Below are 20,119 nucleotides of genomic sequence, written 5' to 3' on the forward strand. Positions count from 1 at the left end.
GGCTCAAAACTCCTAGAAAGGGCATCCGCCTTAACATTCTTAGAACCCGGTAGGTACGACACCACAAAATTAAACCGAGAGAAAAACAACGACCAGCGCGCCTGTCTAGGATTCAGGCGCCTGGCAGACTCAAGGTAAATTAAATTTTTGTGGTCAGTCAATACCACCACCTGATGTCTGGCCCCCTCAAGCCAGTGACGCCACTCCTCAAAAGCCCACTTCATGGCCAAAAGCTCCCGATTCCCAATATCATAATTCCGCTCGGCGGGCGAAAATTTACGGGAAAAAAAAGCACAAGGTCTCATCACGGAGCAGTCGGAACTTCTCTGCGACAACACCGCCCCAGCTCCGATTTCAGAAGCGTCGACCTCAACCTGAAAAGGAAGAGCAACATCAGGCTGACGCAACACTGGGGCGGAAGAAAAGCGGCGCTTGAGCTCCCGAAAGGCCTCCACAGCATCAGGGGACCAATCAGCAACATCAGCACCCTTCTTAGTCAAATCAGTCAATGGTTTTACAACATCAGAAAAACCAGCAATAAATCGACGATAAAAGTTAGCAAAGCCCAAAAATTTCTGAAGACTCTTAAGAGAAGAGGGTTGCGTCCAATCACCAATAGCCTGAACCTTGACAGGATCCATCTCGATGGAAGAGGGGGAAAAAATGTATCCCAAGAAAGAAATCTTTTGAACCCCAAAAACACACTTAGAACCCTTCACACACAAGGAATTAGACCGCAAAACCTGAAAAACCCTCCTGACCTGCTGGACATGAGAGTCCCAGTCATCCGAAAAAATCAGAATATCATCCAGATAAACAATCATAAATTTATCCAAATAATCGCGGAAAATGTCATGCATAAAGGACTGGAAGACTGAAGGGGCATTTGAAAGACCAAAAGGCATCACCAAATACTCAAAATGGCCCTCGGGCGTATTAAATGCGGTTTTCCACTCATCCCCCTGCTTGATTCGCACCAAATTATACGCCCCACGGAGATCAATCTTAGAGAACCACTTGGCCCCCTTTATACGAGCAAACAAATCAGTAAGCAGTGGTAACGGATATTGATATTTAACCGTGATTTTATTCAAAAGTCGATAATCAATACACGGCCTCAAAGAGCCGTCTTTCTTAGACACAAAGAAAAAACCGGCTCCTAAGGGAGATGACGAAGGACGAATATGTCCCTTTTCCAAGGACTCCTTTATATATTCTCGCATAGCAGCGTGTTCAGGCACAGACAGATTAAATAAACGACCCTTAGGGTATTTACTACCCGGAATCAAGTCTATGGCACAATCGCACTCCCGGTGCGGAGGTAGTGAACCAACCTTGGGTTCTTCAAAAACGTCACGAAAGTCAGACAAGAATTCAGGAATCTCAGAGGGAATAGATGATGAAATGGAAACCAAAGGTACGTCCCCATGAGTTCCTTTACATCCCCAGCTTAACACAGACATAGCTCTCCAGTCGAGGACTGGGTTATGAGATTGCAGCCATGGCAATCCCAGCACCAAAACATCATGTAGATTATACAGCACCAGAAAGCGAATAACCTCCTGGTGATCCGGATTAACACGCATAGTCACTTGTGTCCAGTATTGTGGTTTATTACTAGCCAATGGGGTGGAGTCAATCCCTTTCAGAGGTATCGGAGCCTCCAGTGGCTCCAAATCATACCCACAGCGTTTGGCAAAGGACCAATCCATAAGACTCAAAGCAGCGCCAGAGTCGACATAGGCGTCCGCGGTAATAGATGACAAAGAACAAATCAGGGTCACAGATAGAATAAACTTAGACTGTAAAGTGCTAATTGAAACAGACTTGTCAGGCTTCTTAGTACGCTTAAAGCATGCTGATATAACATGAGTTGAATCACCACAATAGAAGCACAACCCATTTTTTCGTCTATAATTCTGCCGCTCGCTTCTGGACAGAATTCTATCACATTGCATATTTTCTGGCGTTTTCTCAGTAGACACCGCCAAATGGTGCACAGGTTTGCGCTCCCGCAGACGCCTATCGATCTGAATAGCCATCGTCATGGACTCATTCAGACTCGCAGGCACAGGGAACCCCACCATAACATCCTTAATGGCATCAGAGAGACCTTCTCTGAAAATCGCCGCCAGGGCGCACTCATTCCACTGAGTAAGCACAGACCATTTGCGGAATTTTTGGCAGTATATTTCAGCTTCATCTTGCCCCTGAGACAAGGACATCAAGGCCTTTTCCGCCTGAAGCTCTAAATGAGGTTCCTCATAAAGCAACCCCAAGGCCAGAAAAAACGCATCCACATTGAGCAACGCAGGATCCCCTGGTGCCAATGCAAAAGCCCAGTCTTGAGGGTCGCCCCGGAGCAAGGAAATTACAATCCTGACCTGCTGTGCAGGGTCTCCGGCAGAGCGAGACTTCAGGGACAAAAACAATTTGCAATTATTTTTAAAATTTTGAAAGTGAGATCTATTCCCCGAGAAGAATTCAGGCAAAGGAATTCTAGGCTCAGACATAGGTGCATGAACAACAAAATCTTGCAAATTTTGTACCTTTGTGGCGAGATTATTCAAACCTGCAGCTACACTCTGAAGATCCATTTGAAACAGGTGAACACAGAGCCATTCAAGGATTAGAAGGAGAGAAAGAGAGGAAGGCTGCAGTATAGGCAGACTAGCAAGTGATTCAATTAAGAGCACACTCAGAACTAGAGGAAAAAAAAAAAAAATTGTAGCAGACTTCTTTTTTCTCTCCTTTCTCAGCCAGTAATTTAACCCTTTTTTTGGGGCCGGTCAAACTGTCATGATTCTCAATGGCGAGAGAACATAGCCCAGCATATATGAGAACTAGCTCTTGGAAGATGGAAACTATACTGACCATGAACTAAACCTGCCGCACAACTAGAAGTGGCCGGGTAGCATGCCTACGTTTTTTAACCCTAGATGCCCAGCGCCAGCCGGAGAACTACCTAATCCTAGCAGAGGAAAAGACAGTCCTGGCTCACCTCTAGAGAAATTTTCCCAAAAGGCAGACAGAGGCCCCCACATATATTGGCGGTGATTTTAGATGAAATGACAAACGTAGTATGAAAATAGGTTTAGCAAAATCGAGGTCCGCTTTCTAGATAGCAGGAAGACAGAAAGGACACTTTCATGGTCAGCAGAAAACCCTATCAAAACACCATCCAGAAATTCCTTTAAGACTCTAGCATTAACTCATAACACCAGAGTGGCAATTTCCGATCACAAGAGCTTTCCAGACACAGTAACGAAACAGCAGCTGTGAACAGGAACAAAATGCAAAAACACACAAGGACAAGAGTCCAACTTAGCTGGGAGTTGTCTAGTAGCAGGAACAAGCACAGAAGGCTTCTGATTACATTGTTGACCGGCAAGAAACTGACAGAGGAGCAAGGTTATATAGCGACTCCCACATCCTGATAGGAGCAGGTGAACAGAGGGGATGATGCACACAAGTTCAATTCCACAAGTGGCCACCGGGGGAGCCCAGAATCCAATTTCACAACAGGCATCCTCTACGTCTGAAGGAAAAAAGGTTTAAGCATAATAACAGACGCGGATTCTTTACTGTAAGAGCAGTGAGACTATGGAACTCTCTGCCGTATGATGTTGTAATGAGTGATTCATTAATTAAATTTAAGAGGGGACTGGATACCTTTCTGGAAAAGTATAATGTTACAGGGTATATCCACTAGATTCCTTGATAAGGCGTTGATCCAGGGAACTAGTCTAATTGCCGTATGTGGAGTCGGGAAGGAATTTTTTTCCCCATGGTGGAGTTACTCTTTGCCACATGGGTTTTTTTTGCCTTCCCCTGGATCAACATGTTAGGGCATGTTAGGTTAGGCTATGGGTTGAACTAGATGGACTTACAGTCTTCCTTCAACCTTAATAACTATGTAACTATGTAACCACGCAGAGAATACAAGAACCCCCACACCGACTCACGATGTGAGGGGCGCACTCTGCACCCCAGATCTAACCAGCAAGCAAAAAATCACATAAAAGCAAGCTGGGCAGAACTCATAATATAATGAGAAACGTTTTCAAGGAAATAATGAGAAACTGAACAAGCAAACTTAGCTTCTCATAGCAGGAGACTGGTCACAAGGAATATTCAGGAGAGCACAGGATCAGGACTGAATACACCAACAGCAGGCGACAAGTAAAGGTCCAGGTGAGTTAAATAGGCCCAGCCTAGCAGGAGATGAAACAGCTGAGCCCAGCCAAGACCAGCCATATCGCTAAAGGCCACCAGAGGGAGCCCAAGACCAAACTCACACAGTACCACTCATGACCACAGGAGGGAGCCCGAGAACGGAATTCACAACACCTCTCCTTCTCTGATCACACACAAAACAAAAATACAATTTTCCCAAGATAATTTTTATACAATTTTTAACCTCAATATCCTTTCTTTTAAACACATACACATTCCTCACATCCCACAAAACCTCTTTTATACATGTCATCATCAACCACAATACTCTCTCCTTTTCCCCACACATACCCAATCCAAACATAAAAACCTCAAGAGACAACAGATTCACCTCACACAGCTCCTTACACAAACAACCCAGACCTGCAATCACACTTCTAGCATACTGACAATTGACAATTCCAAAACAAATGCACCACACTCTCACTCCCACCACATCCACTCCTCGGACACCTCTCACTCCTCACTAAACCCCGATTTTCCAGAAACTCCCTCACCGGCAACAGCTCATGCAATGACTGCCATACAATCTCACTCTGTCTATTTGTCATACCATTCACACGTACCTTCTTCCATACTTTCTGCACATCATCCCCTCTTACCAATTTAAGATCTGGCAAGGACAGCCTATGGGCTCGTCCAACAATAATGTCACATTCCACCTCTCTACACTCAATCATCTTATATACAGCTTTCTTCTTTTCCAACAATCTCACATCTACATCACACAGTTCATACTTCACTAAAAATTTGTAAACCCACACATACCACACAGGAACCTCAAAAGCCACTGGGCTCCTAAGATCTCTTTCACGCCATTTGAAACGAAACAAGAAATTTCCAAACAAAAACCTGCACATACATGCATACTTCCCATCCATCCTAATCACACCTAGTACAAACACCATAATATTCACGGCGAAAAAAACATTCAAATTTGGGAAACCCAGTCCCCCTTATCCAAACTCTTCATAACAATCTCTCTCCTCGCACGCTCCATACATGAACCCCAAAAAAAGACAAACAAAACCCTATTTAATCTTCTAATACACATGTCGCTTGGTGGAAAAACCATCGCAACATACAAAAAAAGTAGGTAACACAACACTCTTAATAACTAAAATTTTACCAAAAAACGTAAGATCCCTCAAACTCCAAAAATTTAACTTACACTCCACTCTCTCTCTCACATCCACCCAGCTTTCCTCTCCATCCAATTTCTCTGAAAATTTCACACCCAAAACCTTTATCGATCCACTCACCACATTCACTCCAGCATCATCGCTCAGACTCCTCCCCCCAAAATTCTTACACTCACTCTTCTCCCAATTCACTTTAAAAGCAGATGCTCCACAAAAAATAGAAACCAACAACTTCACACGCCGCACCGAACACTCTGAATCACAGAGCACTCACACATCATCCATATAACCACTCATCTTCCACTCTCTCCCCCCACCCCCGGGTACTTGCACACCCCGAATCACCTTATCTTTTCTTAACAGACATAACAAAGGCTCAATTGCGCAAATAAAAACAATAGGGGACAAAGGACACCCCTGCCGAACACCCGAAAATGCATTTACTCTCCTCCCCACATTTCCATTCAACAACACACAACTATAAATATTCTTATACAAACGTCTCACGCTCTCAACAAACTCAGAAGGAAACCCCATCTTCACCAACACACTAAACAAAAAACCATGCGCCAATCTATCATACGCCTTCTCAAAATCCAAACTCAACACATACACCCCTTTCTTACGATTCATGCAGTCCCACAAACAATCTCTCAACATACACAAACTTCCATGTATTCATCTTCCAGGCACCGCACAACATTGCTCCTCACCCACCACACTCCCAACCACGCCACGCATCCTGTTAGCCAAAAGTTTCGCATAAATCTTATAATCACAATTTAGCATTGTGATCGGCCTCCAATTTTTTTGATTTTTCAAATCACCTTTTTTTTGACAATAACACAACCACTCCTGCACGCATACCATTTGCCACCTCTGCATTCGCGCACATATACTTACATACATCCACAAAATCCTTCCCAATCACATCCCACATCGCACGATAAAATTCCACTGGTAGACCATCCTCCCCCGGCGTTTTATTCAACGCCATGCTACACACCACCTTCCATACTTCTTCACCCGTCACATCACCCATCAAACTTTCCCTTTCTATCCTATTCAAACTATTTTCCAAAACACTCAACACCTCACCCTCCAAACCTTTATCCCTCCATTTCACAGCATACAAATCATAAAACTTTGCAACTTCCTCACACAAGTCCGCGCCACTCACTTCATTTCTATCCATCCCATTCAAAACACTCATATTCTGTCTCTTCCCAAAAACTTTTTTAAAGAAAAAACGCGAACACTTCTCATTCTTCTCCAAATTCTCTAATTTGGCCCTATACACAATACTCCTCCCTCTTTCTAACAAAAAATCATTCACTTCATTTTTTACTTTCACTAAATCTTCACTCACATCCATCCCTCCCTCCCTCAACTTATACAACACACTCAGTCTTGCATTTAAAAAAACAAACCTTTCTCTCTTTGCAGCCGCACACTTGTACCCGAGTTTTTAAAAAAAAATCTTGGTTTTCCATTTAACCCAATCCCACCATTCACACACATTTCTGAAATTACTCCTGCACCCACACCACTCTGCATAATGTCTTTCATACTCCTCTCTCACCCCCCTCCTTCCAGCAAACTCACATTCAACTGTAAATAACTGTAATATTCCCAATAGAAATGTCTCTATGGCAGCAAAACATTTCCATACAGTACATAATGGAGATACCACAGCCTTTAAAGTTCATGGCATAGAAAAAGTCCATCTGCCCAATCGCGGGGGAGAAATTAAAAGACGTCTACTCACTAGAGAGGCGTTTTGGATTTACAATCTAAACACCCGTTTTCCTGCTGGTTTAAACAAAAGAAACAAAATTCTGTATCATTATTAATTATTTATTGTTATTATTTGCCTCCATTTTATGGATATGCTGTGTGTGTTCTTTTAGTCATTTGAACATTTATATCTGCAGGACCTGTATAGTGAATCATGTGATTCTTAAGGGGCGGGTCTTGAACTCGTGAGCACTATATATGTTATTTTCATTCCTGCTGTGACTAAGGCATGAGTAAGACCTACATGGGTCGAAACGCGTTGCCATATTATCCATGAGCACCTGTCTGGTCCACTGTTGTAAGGATTATGTTTTAACCATTTTGGAAAAATAAAGACTTCATCCATTTTTACCGGAGCTGGAGTGTCTACGTATATTTGGATTTGCTAAAACTCTACGCTCCTGTTTATCCACAGGCGCATATACATTAATTACGCAAAAACGAACATTTCTAAACTCAAAATTAGCCAACACACCTTTCAACTTCAATCACCATATAATCACACAAACTCACATCATTTCCTTTCACCAAAAAACCCACACCATCATTTTTATTACAGGCACTCCCTGACCACACAGACGCGCCATGAGGCCATTCACTCCCCTTCACATCATCCACAATCCCACACTCCTGCAGACAAAAAATTCCTGCATTTTGGGTTGCAAAAAAATCCAAAATGGCCGCCCGCCGCAACCTGTTTTTAAAGACCCTCACATTTTGTGATAAGATTACAAAACCCATCACATACACAAAAACAAAAATACTTAAAAAAACAACCTACAAACATGACATTACTCAACTTACATAAAAAACACAAAAAAACAAAAAACATTTTTAACGGCAAATGCTATATACAAAAACACCTAGCTACAGAAATAGTAGCACATAACTACACTGCACCGCCACTGTCCTCCTCCACCATCTGTGCTGAGCAGCTTTCAGAGCCGCTGACCTCCATACACTCCTCCACACGCGTCTTCCTCTGCCCAACCTTCCTCTGGGGCACTCCACCTTCACGAACCTCAGAGTCACAGGTTTCCCCACCACCCTCCCTGGGACACTTTCGACCTCCAGGCTCCTCTTCTGAGGAAAAAACGCCAATGCTTTCTGGATCAGACTCAAGAATCAACGACGCAGCCATCTCCTCCGCCCCAAAAGTGTCAAAATCCATCAAAACACCCAACTCCTCTGCTTTGGTAACTGGGGCCTCCTTTTTTTTCTTTTTCTTTTTAACCATAGCACGCTCTTCATGCTTTGCGGCTCTCCAGAATAACTTGTCCTCCAGCTCCTCCTTCCTCCTTTCAGCCTCCTTGTCCTCCTGCCGTCTATCCCGCCGTCTCTCAACCATAGAGGGTGGAATTACCTCAGCGCTTTGCTGCGCAGATGCCTCGCTTTCCTCCCGCTTTCTCTCCTCCCGTTTCTTGACCTCCTCTCTCTTTTTTTCCTCCTCCTGCCTCCGCTCCTCCTTACATTTCTTTTCTTCCTCCTCCCACCTCTCCTCCTCTCTAGTTGGCCTCCTTGGCCCACCATATGGACAGTCCTTATACAGGTGCCCTGTATTACCACACTGGTCACATTCACGTGGCATCGGACACTGAGCCACCGCATGGCCTTCTTGCTTACAGTTAAGACAAACCATGCTCTTCTCACACGTGTTCTGTAAGTGCCCAAATTGGAAACACTTCCTGCAGTATAGAGGCTGCCCTGCATACGACAGAAAGCCCCTATGACCCGCCACTGAAAAGTTCGCCAGGGGATGGGTGAAACCTCCCAAACAACTTGGGTCTTTCCTCAGTTTCACACGAAACACATATTTACAATTAAAAATGCCCAAACAATTTCTTTGTTTCTCTCCACTTTTCACATATTCGCAGTACCGAGCCAGGAACTGCTCCAGCAGCCTTACTTCTGTGTAAGGATTATACACGGTAACAGTCACTACTTTCTCCATGAGCCCAAACAGGCTCCACCCACACTCCCTCCAGGCAGGGGTCACCATCATGGCTTCTGAACCATTCAAAGACCGTTAGACAGCAAGGCTCACTCACAAAGGTAACGTCATATATACCTTGGTTGTGAAATTCATTCACACTGAAAATGTCAGTCCGATGAGCTCCAGCCTTTCCCTCCAGCAGGTCACGAACCACATACACCACGTTATTTTTGGCACCATCCTTCACGACCACACGAATCGTATTCTTGATAAACATCTTCAGTCTTCACTGCGATACGAATACCGCAGAAGAAAATTAGCAGCACGCTGCCAAGAAAAACTCGCACCCTCTGACCGCGACACAAGATCGCAGACAAATGGCCAAGAAGCAGTCCCACCCACAGACAGCTGTTTCGGGGTATTTGCCCCTCATCAGTGTGGAGTAGGAAACTGGCTATTAGGAGCCGTGCCTAGTGAAAAGGCTATAAACATGTAGAAAAGCCACAGGAAGGGCAGCATCCAATAAAGGAAAACCACCTATGCCAAAACATGTTATCCATCCACAGACAGCTGTTTCGGGTGAAAGACCTGGCTATTCATTGCTTGCGTTGAGAAACATGTGATGGTGTCTCCGCGGCTTTTCTACATGCATTTGCATATTTCCCATAAGGGATTGGGGGCAGTGTTCTGGATCACTGCATTGAGAAACAAATGATGGTGTCTCCGCGGTGTTGGATGTTTTGATCTCCCTGAGGTCATTCATCCTTATGTTTATAGCCTTTTCACTAGGCACTGCTCCTAATAGCCAGTTTCCTACTCCACACTCATGAGGGGATCTATATGTTGTATGTACTGTGTGTCATGTATGTTACGTTTATTGTATGTGTATTGTATGTGTAGGTGTTTTGTGTTTTACTGACAATTGTGCTAAGTCGCCAGACACAGGGACAACTCTCCCATCCTAATACCGGATGGGAGTAGTAATCCCAAACGGCGATTTAGCACAATTGAGTGGCACTATCGTCGCATGGGGATACACACACAGACAGACGCACACACACAGACTTCACACACATAGACAGACACACACACATAGACAGACACACACACATACATACCAGATCGATCAAACGACCGACATCGATCCCCATGCGACGATATGCCTCCATGCTGACGGTCACTTCCGACTACAGGACCACACTCCGCCCACGTACTTCCTCCCACGCACTTCCTCCCGCTTCCCCGCACTTCCTGCTGCAGCGGTTTCTACACCCAAACCGCAGAAAACCCACAGATAGTTTTTCATCTGCGGGTTTTACTGCGGGTTTGACACTCACAATGGAGGTCTATGGGTGCAGAACCGCTGCAGTTCCGCACAAAGAAGTGACATGCTGCGGAATGTAAACCGCTGCGTTTCTGCGCGTTTTTTTCCGCAGCATGTGCACAGCGGATTGCGGTTTCCATAGGTTTACATGTTACTGTAAATGCAATGGAAACTGCAGCGGACCCGCAGCGGCAAAATCGCTGCGGTTCCGCGGTAAAAACCGCAAAGTGTGAACATGGCCTTACACATAGCAGGGCTGTAGCACAAACGATCGGATGATCGCAGCTTCAAGACTGGAGACGATTGAAGCAAGTAAAAAGTGCAAAAAAAAATGTTTTTAAAAATATTTAAAAATTAAAAAAATATAAAAGTTCAAATCACCCCCCTTTTACCCCCCATTCAAAATTAAACAATTAACCCCTTCCCGACCCATGACGCCACGTAGGCGTCATGAAAGTCGGTGCCAATCCGACCTGTGACGCCTATGTGGCGTCATGGAATGATCGCGTCCCTGCAGATCGGGTGAAAGGGTTAACTCCAATTCCACCCGATCTGCAGGGACAGGGTGAGTGGTACTTCAGCCCAGGGGGCCCCCCCTGTGGCTACGATCGCTCTAATTGGCTGTTGAAAGTGAAACAGCCAATCAGGGCGATTTGTAATATTTCACTATGAAAACTGGTGAAATATTACAATCCAGCCATGGCCGATGCTGTAATATCATCGGCCATGGCTGGAAACCCTGATCTGCCCCCCTCCCACCGCCACCGATCTCCCCAGTCCTCCATCCTGTGCTCCGCTTCCCTCCGTTGTCCTGTCCGCTCCCCCCGTGCTCCGATCCCACCCCCCGTGCTCTGATCACTCCCCCCTCATACTTACCGAGCCTCCCGGTGTCCGTCCATCTTCTCCATGGGCGCCGCCATCTTCCAAAATGGCGGGCGCATGCGCAGTGCGCCCGCCGAATCTGCCAGCCGGCAGATTCGTTCCAGCTACATTTTGATCACTGTGATAAAACCTATCACAGTGATCAAAAAAAAAAATAGTAAATTAACCCCCCCTTTATCACCCCCATAGGTAGGGACAATAATAAAATAAAGAAAATAATTTTTTTTTCCACTAGGGGTAGAACTAGGGTTAGGGGTAGGGGTAGGGTTAGAACTAGGGTTAGCGTTAGAATTAGGCTATGTGCACACGGTGCGGATTTGGCTACGGATCTGCAGCGGATTGGCCATCAGGTTTACAGTACCACGTAAACCTATGGAAAACCAAATCCACTGTGCCCATGGTGCGGAAAATACAGCGCGGAAATGCTGCATTGTATTTTCCGCAGCATGTCAATTCTTTGTGCGGATTTCGCAGCGTTTTACACCTGTTCCTCAATAGGAATCCGCAGGTGAAATCCGCATAAAAAACACTGGAAATCCGCGGTAAATCCGCAGGTAAAACACAGTGCCTTTTACCTGCGGATTTTTCAAAAATGGTGCGGAAAAATCTCACACAAATCTGCAACGTGGGCACATAGCCTTAGGGTTGGAATTAGAGTTAGGGTTGGAATTAGGGCTAGGGTTGGAAATAGGGTTAAGAATAGGCTTGTGGTTAGGGTTAGGGGTGTGCTGGGGTTAAAGTTGTGGTTAGGGTTGGGGTTAGGGTTAGGGTTGGGATTAGGGTTGGGGTTGGGATTAGGGTTAGGGTTGGGATTAGGGTTAGGGTTGTGGTTAGGGGTGTGTTGGGGTTAGGGTTGTGATTAGGGTTATGGCTAGAGTTGGGATTAGGGTTAGGGGTGTGTTGGGGTTAGTGTTGGAGTTAGAATTGAGGGGTTTCCACTGTTTAGGCACATCAGGGGTCTCCAAACGCAACATGGCGCCACCATTGATTCCAGCCAATCTTGCGTTCAAAAAGTCAAATGGTGCTCCCTCCCTTCCGAGCCCTGACGTTTGCCCCAAACAGTGGTTTACCCCCACATATGGGATACCAGCATACTCAGGACAAACTGGGCAACAATTATTGTGGTCCAATTTCTCCTGTTACCCTTGCGAAAATAAAAAATTGCTTGCTAAAACATCATTTTTGAGGAAAGAAAAATGATTTTTTATTTTCACAGCTCTGCGTTGTAAACTTCTGTGAAGCACTTAGGGGTTCAAAGTGCTCACCACATATCTAGATAAGTTCCTTGGGGGGTCTAGTTTCCAAAATGGGGTCACTTGTGGGGGGTTTCTACCGTTTAGGCACATCAGGGCTCTGCAAACGTAACATGATGCCCGCAGACCATTCCAACAAAGTCTGCATTCCAAAACGTCACTACTTCCCTTCCGAGCCCCGGCATGTGCCCAAGCAGTGGTTTTCCCCAACATATGGGGTATCAGCGTACTCAGGAGAAACTGGACAACAACTCTTGGGGTCAAATTTCTCCTGTTACCCTTGGGAAAATTAAAAAATTGTGGGCTAAAAAAATATTTTTGAGGAAAGAAAACACATTTATTATTTTCACGGTTCGGCGTTATAAACTTCTGTGAAGCACTTGGGGGTTCAAAGTGCTCACCACACATCTAGATTAGATCCTTGGGAGGTCTGGTTTCCAAAATGGGGTCACTTGTGGGGGAGCTCTAATGTTTAGACACACAGGGGCTCTCCAAACGCGACATGGTGTCCGCTAATGATTGGAGCTAATTTTCCATTCAAAAAGCCAAATGGTGTGCCTTCCCTTCCGAGCCCTGCCGTGCGCCCAAACAGTGGTTTACCCCCACATATGGGGTATCATCGTACTCAGGACAAACTGGACAACAACATTTGGGGTCCAATTTCTCCTGTCACCCTTGGGAAAATAAAAAATCTGGGCTAAAAATCATTTTTGAGGAAAAAAAAATTATTTTTTATTTTCACAGCTCTGCATTATAAACTTCTGTGAAGCACCAGGGGGTTTAAAGTGCTCACTATGCATCTAGATAAGTTCCTTGGGGGTCTAGTTTCCAAAATGGGGTCACTTGTGGGGGGTTTCTACTATTTAGGCACATCAGGGGCTCTGCAAACGTAACATGATGCCGGCAGACCATTCCAACAAAGTCTGCATTCCAAAATGTCACTACTTCCCTTCCGAGCCCCGGCATGTGCCCAAACAGTGGTTTTCCCCAACATATGGGGTATCAGCGTACTCAGGAGAAACTGGACAACAACTCTTGGGGTCAAATTTCTCCTGTTACCCTTGGGAAAATTAAAAAATTGTGGGCTAAAAAAATATTTTTGAGGAAAGAAAACACATTTATTATTTTCACGGTTCGGCGTTATAAACTTCTGTGAAGCACTTGGGGGTTCAAAGTGCTCACCACACATCTAGATTAGATCCTTGGGAGGTCTGGTTTCCAAAATGGGGTCACTTGTGGGGGAGCTCTAATGTTTAGACACACAGGGGCTCTCCAAACGCGACATGGTGTCCGCTAATGATTGGAGCTAATTTTCCATTCAAAAAGCCAAATGGTGTGCCTTCCCTTCCGAGCCCTGCCGTGCGCCCAAACAGTGGTTTACCCCCACATATGGGGTATCATCGTACTCAGGACAAACTGGACAACAACATTTGGGGTCCAATTTCTCCTGTCACCCTTGGGAAAATAAAAAATCTGGGCTAAAAATCATTTTTGAGGAAAAAAAAATTATTTTTTATTTTCACAGCTCTGCATTATAAACTTCTGTGAAGCACCAGGGGGTTTAAAGTGCTCACTATGCATCTAGATAAGTTCCTTGGGGGTCTAGTTTCCAAAATGGGGTCACTTGTGGGGGGTTTCTACTATTTAGGCACATCAGGGGCTCTGCAAACGTAACATGATGCCGGCAGACCATTCCAACAAAGTCTGCATTCCAAAATGTCACTACTTCCCTTCCGAGCCCCGGCATGTGCCCAAACAGTGGTTTTCCCCCACATATGGGGTATCAGCGTACTCAGGAGAAACTGGACAACAACTGTTGGGGTCAAATTTCTCCTGTTACCCTTGGGAAAATTAAAAAATTCTGGGCTAAAAATATATTTTTGAGGAAAGAAAACACATTTATTATTTTCACGGCTCTGCATTATAAACTTCTGTGACGCACTTGCGGGTTCAAAGTGCTCACCACACATCTAGATAAGTTCCCTTTGGGTTGTAGTTTCCAAAATGGGGTCACTTGTGGGGAGTTTCAACTGTTTAGGCACATCAGGGGCTCTGCAAACGCAACGTGACGCCCGCAGAGCATTCCATCAAAGTCTGCATTTCAAAACGTCACTACTTCCCTTCCGAACCGCGATGTGTGCCCAAACAGTGGTTTTACCCCACATATGGGGTATCAACGTACTCAGGAGAAACTGTACAACAACTTTTGGGGTCCAATTTCTCCTGTCACCCTTGGGAAAATAAAAAATTCTGCGCTAAAAATCATTTTTGAGGAAAGAAAAATTATTTTTTATTTTCACGGCTCTGCGTTATAAACTTCTGTGAAGCACCTGGGGGTTTAAAGTGCTCACTATGCATCTAGATAAGTTCCTTGGGGGGTCTAGTTTCCAAAATGGGGTCACTTGTAGGGGATCTCCAATGTTTAGGCACACAGGGGCTTTCCAAACGCGACATGGTGTCCGCTAACGATTGGAGCTAATTTTCCATTCAAAAAGTCAAATGGCGCGCCTTCCCTTCCGAGGCTTGCCGTGCACCCAAACAGTGGTTTACCCCCACATATGAGGTATCGGCGTACTCAGGAGAAATTGTCCAACAAATTTTAAGATCCATTTTATCCTGTTGCCCATGTGAAAATGAAAAAATTGAGGCTAAAAGAAATTTTGTGTGAAAAAAAAGTACTTTTTCATTTTTACAGATCAATTTGTGAAGCACCTGAGGGTTTAAAGTGCTCACTATGCTTCTAGGTAAGTTCCTTGGGGGGTATAGTTTCCAAAATGGGGTCACTTGTGGGGGAGCTCCAATGTTTAGGCACACAGGGGCTTTCCAAACGCGACATTGTGTCCGCTAACGATGGAGATAATTTTTCATTCAAAAAGTCAAATGGCGCTCCTTCCCTTCCGAGCCTTACCATGTGCCCAAACAGTGGTTTACCCCCACATGTGAGGTATCGGTGTACTCAGGAGAAATTGCCCAACAAATTTTATGATCCATTTTATCCTGTTGCCCATGTGAAAATGAAAAGATTGAGGCTAAAATAATTTTTTTGTGAAAAAAAAATACTTTTTCAATTTTACGGATCAATTTGTGAAGCACTGGGGGTTTAAAGTGCTCACTATGCTTCTAGATAATTTCCTTGGGGGGTCTAGTTTCAAAAATGGGGTGACTTGTGGGGGAGCTCCAATGTTTAGGCACACGGGGGCTCTCCAAACGCAACATGGTGTCCGCTAAATATTGGAGCCAATTTTTCATTCAAAAAGTCAAATGGCGCTCTGTTGTGAATTCGGATTCTGGGCTCCCCCGGTGGCTACTGGTGGAATTGAACTGGTGTCTTCATCTTCTCTGTTCACCTGTTCCCATCAAGATGTGGGAGTCGCTATATAACCTTGCTGCTCTGTTAGTTGCTTGCCGGTCAACAATGTTATCAGAAGCCTCTCTGTGCTTGTTCCTGCTCCTAGACAACTACTAGATAAGTTGGACTCTTGTCCATGTTTGTTTTTGCATTTTTGTTCCAGTTCACAGCTGTAGTTTCGTTACTGTGTCTGGAAAGCTCTTGTGAACAGGAATTGCCACTCTGGTGTTATGAGTTAATGCCAGAGTTTTAAAGTAATTTCTGGATGGTGTTTTGATAGGGTTTTCAGCTGACCATGAAAGTGTCCTTTCTGTCTTCTGCTATGTAGTAAGTGGACCTCAAATTTGCTAAACCTATTTTCATACTACGTTTGTTATTTCATCTTAATTCACCGCCAATACATGTGGGGGGCCTCTGTCTCCTTTTGGGGTATTTCTCTAGAGGTGAGCTAGGACTAATATTTTCCTCTGCTAGCATTATTTAGTCCTCCGGCTGGTGCTGGGCATCTAGAATCAACGTAGGCATGCTACCCGGCCACTGCTAGTTGTGCGTTAGGTTTAGTTCATGGTCAGCTCAGTTCCCATCTTCCAAGAGCTAGTTCCTATATATGCTGATGCTATGTTCTCTTGCCATTGAGAACATGACAGTTTGACCGGCCCACTAAAGGGTTAAAATCCTTGGCTGAGAAAGGAGAGAAATAAGAAGTCTGCTGAGATTTTTTTTTTTTTTTTTTTCTCCTTCTAATCTTTGAATGGCTCTGTGTCCACCTGTTTGTAATGGATCTTCAGAGTGTAACTGCAGGTTTGAATAATCTCGCCACGAAGGTACAAAATTTGCAAGACTTTGTTTGTCATGCACCTGTATCTGAGCCGAGAATTCCTTTGCCGGAATTTTTCTCGGGGAATAGATCTGGGTTTCAGAATTTTCGAAATAATTGCAAATTATTTTTGTCCCTGAAATTTCGCTCTGCCGGAGACCCTGCACAGCAGGTCAGGATTGTGATTTCCTTGCTCCGGGGCGACCCTCAAGACTGGGCTTTTTCATTGACACCAGGGGATCCTGCGTTGCTCAATGTGGATGCGTTTTTTCTGGCCTTGGGGTTCCCTGTGCCTGCGGGTCTGAATGAGTCCATGACAATGGCTATTCAGATCGATAGGCGTTTGCGGGAGCGCAAACCAGTGCACCATCTGGCGGTGTCCACTGAGAAGTCGCCAGAGAGTATGCAGTGTGATAGAATTCTGTCCCGAAGCGAGCGGCAGAATTTTAGACGGAAAAATGGGTTGTGTTTCTATTGTGGTGATTCTACTCATGTTATATCAGCATGCTCTAAGCGCACTAAAAAGCTTGATAAATCTGTTTCCATTTGCACCTTACCGTCTAAGTTTATTCTATCTGTGACCCTGATTTGCTCTTTGTCATCTATTACCACGGACGCCTATGTCGACTCTGGCGCCGCTTTGAGTCTTATGGATTGGTCCTTTGCCAAACGCTGTGGGTATGATTTAGAGCCTTTGGAGACTCCTATTCCTCTGAAGGGGATTGACTCCACCCCATTGGCTAATAATAAACCACAATACTGGACACAAGTAACTATGCGTATTAATCCGGATCACCAGGAGATTATTCGCTTTCTGGTGCTGTATAATCTACATGATGATTTGGTGCTAGGATTGCCTTGGCTGCAATCTCACAACCCAGTCCTCGACTGGAGAGCTATGTCTGTGTTGAGCTGGGGATGTAAGGGGGCTCATGGGGATGTACCTGTGGTTTCCATTTCATCATCTATTCCCTCTGAAATTCCTGAGTTCCTGTCTGACTATCGTGACGTCTTTGAAGAATCCAAGCTTGGTTCGTTACCTCCGCACCGAGAGTGCGATTGTGCCATAGATTTAATCCCGGGTAGTAAATACCCAAAGGGTCGTTTATTTAATCTGTCTGTGCCTGAACATGCTGCTATGCGAGAATATATAAAGGAGTCCTTGGAAAAGGGACATATTCGTCCATCGTCATCTCCCTTAGGAGCCGGTTTTTTCTTTGTGTCAAAAAAAGACGGCTCTTTGAGACCATCTATCGATTATCGGCTTTTGAATAAAATCACTGTTAAATATCAATACCCATTACCGTTGCTGACTGATTTGTTTGCTCGCATAAAGGGGGCCAAGTGGTTCTCTAAGATTGACCTTCGTGGGGCGTATAATTTGGTGCGAATCAGGCAGGGGGATGAGTGGAAAACCGCATTTAATACGCCCGAGGGCCACTTTGAGTATTTAGTGATGCCTTTTGGTCTTTCAAATGCTCCGTCAGTTTTCCAGTCCTTTATGCATGATATTTTTCGCGATTATTTGGATAAATTTATGATTGTGTATCTGGATGATATTCTGATTTTTTCGGATGACTGGGACTCTCATGTCCAGCAAGTCAGGAGGGTTTTCCAGGTTTTGCGGTCTAATTCTTTGTGTGTGAAGGGTTCTAAGTGTGTTTTTGGGGTACAGAGGATTTCCTTTTTGGGATATATTTTTTCTCCCTCTTCCATTGAAATGGATCCTGTCAAGGTTCAAGCTATTTGTGATTGGACGCAGCCCTCTTCTCTTAAGAGTCTTCAGAAATTTTTGGGCTTTGCTAACTTTTATCGTCGATTTATTGCTGGTTTTTCGGATATTGCTAAGCCATTGACCGATTTGACTAAGAAGGGTGCTGATGTTGCTGATTGGTCCCCTGATGCTGTGGAGGCCTTTCGGGAGCTTAAGCGCCGTTTTTCCTCTGCCCCTGTGTTGCGTCAGCCTGATGTTGCTCTACCTTTTCAGGTTGAGGTCGACGCTTCTGAGATCGGAGCTGGGGCAGTGTTGTCGCAGAAAAGTTCTGACTGCTCCGTGATGAGGCCTTGTGCCTTCTTTTCCCGTAAATTTTCGCCCGCTGAGCGGAATTATGATGTTGGGAATCGGGAGCTTTTGGCCATGAAGTGGGCTTTTGAGGAGTGGCGCCATTGGCTTGAGGGGGCCAGACATCAGGTGGTGGTATTGACTGACCACAAAAATTTGATTTATCTTGAGACCGCCAGGCGCCTGAATCCTAGACAGGCGCGCTGGTCATTATTTTTCTCTCGGTTTAATTTTGTGGTGTCATACCTACCGGGTTCTAAGAATGTTAAGGCGGATGCCCTTTCTAGGAGTTTTGAGCCTGACTCGCCTGGTAACTCTGAGCCCACAGGTATCCTTAAGGATGGAGTGGTATTGTCAGCCGTTTCTCCAGACCTGCGGCGGGCCTTGCAGGAGTTTCAGGCGGATAGACCGGATCGTTGCCCACCTGATAAACTGTTTGTTCCTGATGATTGGACCAGTAGAGTCATCTCTGAGGTTCATTCTTCTGCGTTGGCAGGTCATCCTGGCATTTTTGGTACCAGGGATTTGGTGGCAAGGTCCTTCTGGTGGCCTTCCCTGTCACGAGATGTGCGAGGCTTTGTGCAGTCTTGTGACGTTTGTGCTCGGGCCAAGCCTTGTTGTTCTCGGGCTAGTGGATTATTGTTGCCCTTGCCTATTCCTAAGAGGCCTTGGACGCACATCTCGATGGATTTTATTTCAGATCTGCCTGTTTCTCAGAAGATGTCTGTCATCTGGGTGGTGTGTGACCGTTTCTCTAAGATGGTCCATTTGGTTCCTCTGCCCAAGTTGCCTTCTTCTTCCGAGTTGGTTCCTCTGTTTTTTCAAAATGTTGTTCGTTTGCATGGTATTCCTGAGAATATCATTTCTGACAGAGGGACCCAATTCGTGTCTAGATTTTGGCGGGCATTCTGTGCTAGGATGGGCATAGATTTATCTTTTTCGTCCGCTTTCCATCCTCAGACGAATGGCCAGACTGAGCGGACTAATCAGACCCTGGAGACATATCTGAGGTGTTTTGTGTCTGCTGACCAGGATGATTGGGTTGCTTTTTTGCCATTGGCGGAGTTCGCTCTCAATAATCGGGCCAGCTCTGCCACTTTGGTGTCCCCGTTTTTCTGTAATTCGGGGTTTCATCCTCGATTTTCCTCTGGTCAGGTGGAATCTTCGGATTGTCCTGGAGTGGATGCTGTGGTGGAGAGATTGCATCAGATCTGGGGGCAGGTAGTGGACAATTTGAGGTTGTCCCAGGAGAAGACTCAGCTTTTTGCCAACCGCCACCGTCGTGTTGGTCCTCGGCTTTGTGTTGGGGATTTGGTGTGGTTGT

Source organism: Ranitomeya variabilis, chromosome 2 (assembly GCF_051348905.1).
Source record: "Ranitomeya variabilis isolate aRanVar5 chromosome 2, aRanVar5.hap1, whole genome shotgun sequence".
NCBI classification, from domain to species: Eukaryota; Metazoa; Chordata; class Amphibia; order Anura; family Dendrobatidae; genus Ranitomeya; species Ranitomeya variabilis.